Source organism: Octodon degus, unplaced genomic scaffold (assembly GCF_000260255.1).
Source record: "Octodon degus isolate 3935 unplaced genomic scaffold, OctDeg1.0 scaffold00205, whole genome shotgun sequence".
Classification (NCBI taxonomy): domain Eukaryota; kingdom Metazoa; phylum Chordata; class Mammalia; order Rodentia; family Octodontidae; genus Octodon; species Octodon degus.
In genome coordinates this window covers 626,161-630,947 of record NW_004524781.1, presented here as the reverse complement: position 1 = coordinate 630,947, position 4,787 = coordinate 626,161, and the positions used below count along the sequence as shown (strand labels likewise).

Sequence of the window (4,787 nt, the reverse complement as noted above, 5' to 3'; positions counted from 1 at the left end):
CATAAATAAATAAATAAATAAATAAAATAAAAAGAAGGGCGCTGCCTAGGGCATCCCTCAGGATATGGGTGACAAAACGGCTGACAGCACTAAGTGATCTTTAAGTATCTAGTGTGCAGGACTTTCCCATAATTCACTGTTAAAATCACATGCATGACATGGGGTCCCCATGTATGAACTGTTCATGAATTTCAAGTGGAGAAATATACGACAGGTCAAGCTGCAGAATCTAACACACACATCCTCTGGCCTAGAGTTGTAGAAAGTTCCTGTCTCTGTTACTTTCATCTGTTTCCGAGAATAGCAGAAGGAAGACTGGCCCTGGGGTGCAGCCCAAGTTCAGGTGACTGAAGGAGGCAAGGTCCCTCTGCCCCAGCTACACTAGCCACACTATTCCCTAAAGAAATATAGATGTTACTGCAGGCAGCTGAGTTAGATAAAAATATTATAGGCAGTCAGACAGGGCCAGGCCCTCAAGGAGACAGCGCGGAAGACAAAGACACCTATGGGAGGGATGGACGGATGCTCCTGCTGTGAACCAGACCTAAAGACCTAAAGGCCAAACAAATGCTAAAAGAGTAGCACTTGGGATTGATATTCTAAATAGGTATCCATCACCTGGAAAGACCCAAGTGATTCACTAGCCCAGCTCTCATCAGGAAGAGACCCTGTCCCGTATTCATTCGCACTTGCTACGCGACTCTCTTTCCCATTTGATAGTGGATTTAATCAATTTTACCTGAGCAATGGTGCTTGTAATCTCATTGGTTGACCATAGTTTTGTCCCACCTCCTGCCCACCTAAGCGAGTTCCCATTCTCTCCTCCTTAGCCCCGCATGATTTTACAGTATAAAAGTCCCTGGAGGAGACAGTTTCCTGGGAAACTATCCGCTGGGGCTCCCCTCCTGTCCCTCTGTTGGACAGGAGCTTTCTTTTGCTCAATAAATATATTCTGCTCATAATCTCCGTTTGTTCCTAAAATTCATTCTTCGGTTTTAGAAAACACGAACTCATGCAGATCAGGTTGGGAGATCCTTTTTCCCTGTGTCATTTGGAGGTTCCCTATGTGGTTTGGAGGCCACCCACCCGAGATCAGTTTTTCTCCCTGTATCAATATGAGATAAAAGCCTAATGTCCCCCGGGGGAAAAGGGGCAATAAAGGGAGCCCAGGAGAGCTGTTGTCTCTCTTGGAAATTCCCTGCAAGCTGGGATTCAAGGCTGCAGATAGCAGCTTCTCCTGCTGGCGCCCTGTTCCTTGTTCCATCCCTTGCTTGGGATGTTAATGGCTAGCATGTGTAAACTTCGGGTTAGGTAAATGCCTGAAGTCAACACAGTAGTCTGTTCACCAAAGTAGTTACGCACATTCTCAGCTGTCTTTAGCCCTCAATAAATGTGAGATGCATCTGTAGCTCTAGCATGGCTTAGAGACTAATCTCAGTGAGACCTCTGGAGCTATATTCCTCGGGTCTTCTCCTCTTGTCTTTTGGCTCCGACGCATAACCTAACAATTCCCCTCTAAGCGACAAGATCCCCTAAGATTTTTTTTTTTTTTCCAGAGCCAGGGATTGAACTCTGGCCCTTGCACTTGCCAGGCAAGCGCTTACTGAGCCATCTCCGCGGCCATACCTCCACCAAGATCTTTAAGGGGTACAGAGGGAGGAATACCTGTCTTCCATGGCTACTTCCTGTTGAGCAGGTGTGCTAGCCTACCAATGCAGAGGTAAGGAACTGTCACCCTAATGCACCAAAGACACGGAGGTGGGTTTTGATCCCCAGCGTGGGTCATCAAAGGTTTAATGGCTATTAAACAGGAAGCAATAAGTTTGTCTAAGAGATTAAGTACGTGAAGTATAAATAGAAAACTTACAGAAAGCATTAATAAGGACCACGTCCGGGCAGTAACTGAGAAGCCTCATTCCAGGCATTCGGCCTGGATGTCCAAGTATTCAGACTGATGGACGGAGGAGCTATATTCATTCAGAATCAAACCTGACGCCCCCTGTTCAGCGGCGAGGAGACCTGGTCCCCCGCGGGTCTGTGTGGCCACCACTGGAACGTACCTGACCCTGGCGGGAGGGCGGCAGTACCAGGGCCAGCTGGGCGGGGCCGGCTGCCAGGTCCGTGGGCAGCGCTGACAATAGGGAGCGCTGGGACTAGATTAAAGGGTTCGTGCAAGGGGTCACTGCCTATTATCTCTCTTAGAGCACTTTTTGAACAACTCAAGTGGATCCCAAGAGAATAATCACGAAAGGTCATTTTATAACTTGGGGCAAGGAGCTCGGAACGAAAGCACCAGGAGCGGCGTGGCAGACGCAGCTGCCGGGGGCCGGCGGGGAGGGCTCCTGTCTCCCCGGAGTGGCTGGGTTTTCTTTTACTTAGAGGGCCACTTAGCGGGCTCAGCAGGGTGGGCGTGTTCTCTTTTCTGAAAAGAAACTCGAGGTCGTCCGCGCGAGCCTGCAGATCTGTGTTCTCCGCTGGCCCGCCGGCGGGGCGGGGCCCTCCTTCCGCTTGGCTGGGCTACTCTCGCCCCGCGCGGCCCCGGCGTGGCGCGTTCCCTGGAGACAGAGCCCCGGTTCTTCCAAACAAGAAGTAAGGCCTTGGACGCAGCACACAGCGTCCAAGGTGGCCGCAGGAGCAAAAAGGGCCGAGCGCGGCGCAGCGGTGCGCAGCGCCGAGGGCGGAGGGCAGGCCCGGCTTCCGGATTTTAAAACTGTGAGTCCCACGTGGAACTTTAGAAATTTCTGTGTCTCCATTAGGGCCCCACGGGCAGTACTGGCTCTGGGGGTGTAGGGGGAGAGCTGGGCGGCAGATGCGCCGAGCTCCCGTTCCCAGAGGAGGAGCAATCCTGTAAGAGTAGGAAACATTGCAGAAGAGGAAGTGGGGACTAAGCTGCCCGTGAGAGGCGGGAGGGGCCCGGGTGGGCTGCTTCTGGGTTTCTCTGAGTCCGTTTATTTTCCTCTCTGGTCCTGTCAGTTATACTCTGTAATCGATATAGAGGGGGTCCTGCCGTCTGTAGCATATATTTTCAACAGGTGCATGGCACCCCCAAAGTCCCTGTGCAGGAAGCCTGACCCCCCAGTTAAGTTCTGAGAAGTGGTGGGGTCAAGCTGGCTTGCAGTCCCCCAAGGGAGTAGATTAAAGCCATTCTGTTTTGTTTTGGCGGAACCAGGGATTGAACTCAGGTGCGCGCATTCTACAGAGCTAGCTCCCTGGCCTCATTCTGGAGGGTCAGGGCGGCCTGGGGCTGAATGCCTGATAAACGAGTGGCTGTCCCCGCGCCCCTCTCTTCCCCTCCTCACTTTCTAGGGCGCACACGGGCTCTCTTCCCCTCCTCACCTCGGCCTTGGATTTTCCAGCCTGTAGAATTTAAAAAATATGTCTCTTGTGTATAAAGTACCCATTGCCAGGCAGCAAAATGGACCGAGGCTGCTGCCGTTCCTCCCTCCCGCGCCCTGTTGCTTATTCACTTCTCTGCAGATGCAGCCCCCCGCTGGGCACTTGCCGTCATCTCCACAACATGCCGTTTGTCTATGCGCTCGTCCTGTCTGTCCTCCCCAGCTGGGACGGAGGAGAAGGTCAAAAGGAAGTGAGACAAACAGTGGAGTAGGAAACATTGATTTGTCCTCTTACGCGCTTGCGTCGCCTGGGTCCTGCGGAGGGGCTGAGGCTCCGCGCTTCTCAGAGGCCCTCAGACACTGCCGTCCAGCCTCAGACTTCACCCGAAGCCAGCGAGACTTCTTGCCCGCAGGAGACTGCTGCGCTCACCTGGAGAAGGGGTGCGGTCCTGGCGCCTCCGCGAGCGCCACCTACCCCAGCCTAGCAGCCACCCTCATGAGCCAGGGACTCTCACACTTGCACAAACGAGAAAACGGAGTCTCAACAAGATTAAAACTTTGCTTAAGACAGAGGGAGTGGGCGGGAGAGATGGCTCAGTGGACTAAGCGCTTGCGCAAGGCCCTGAGTTCAATCCCCGCTTCCGCAGAGGGAGAGTTGAGGTATTAAAACCGGTACCAAGGCCCTGACTTGATATATCGGGAGAAAAGTGTTGTTTTTTCACTAAAAGATCCCGGGCATTTTCAAACTCCAGCTAGGCGAGGTGGCAACCTGTCACTGCAGCGCTCTTCCCACGTACAGGGCGCTGGAGGAATTTTGAGCCCAAAGGGACAAATCCCAACTCCAAGTCATAAGGCCGTACTTGGTAACCTGCTTTGTTTAATTCGCCCAGCACACACCTCTTGGTGCGTAACCGAGGTGTCCCAGTGAGAGTGGCAGGGGCGCCCCCGCCGTTTGCAGCTGGATGTGATCCAGACAGCGGGAGCTTCTGTTCCCCTCAATTCCCAGAGACATAACGGGCATTTCTGTTGCACCTGTTTTTTCCACCCTGACAGTGAAACAATTGGGTTTATTTTGGAGCGCGATCAAGCTCCGTCTTTTGTATTCATGCAGGGGAAGGAAACTCCCCAACGTGAAAGATTCCTGGGCTGAGTTCTTACCGGAGGTTAATGTTATGGGTCAACTCTGCATAGGAACCAGATCAGCCAGATAGAGATTTGAATAGAGCCTTTTATTTACTGAACTCAGGTCCGTCAGCCACTTCTCTCGCAGGAGAAGGCTGATCGCCCCGAACGTAGGTAGCAGGGGGGTATTTATAACAGAAATCACATCCAGTCTGGTAAGCAAACTTGTTATCTAGTACAGAACAACAGAAACTGCATTCATTTGACACAGCTGCAAACTGTTTATAACTAAAAGGTCTTTCACAGCTTAGCGATAAGTGCATATTTTTA

The 4,787-nt window shown here is 52.1% G+C and overlaps 1 protein-coding gene across 2 annotated transcripts in view; it reads left to right on the top strand.

Moving 5' to 3' along the window:
- Positions 1-2,154: 2,154 nt before the first annotated feature.
- Positions 2,155-4,787, top strand: part of LOC101565189 (glutathione S-transferase A4-like) — a 39,987-nt gene continuing 37,354 nt past the window's right edge. The window contains exon 1 of one of the 2 annotated variants that reach the window (XM_023704833.1): positions 2,155-2,251. The gene's annotated coding sequence lies outside the window, so the exon portion shown is untranslated. Of the gene's footprint in view, positions 2,252-2,627; positions 2,713-4,787 lie in introns of those variants that run through there. The other variant, XM_004644623.2, reaches the window with a different exon arrangement.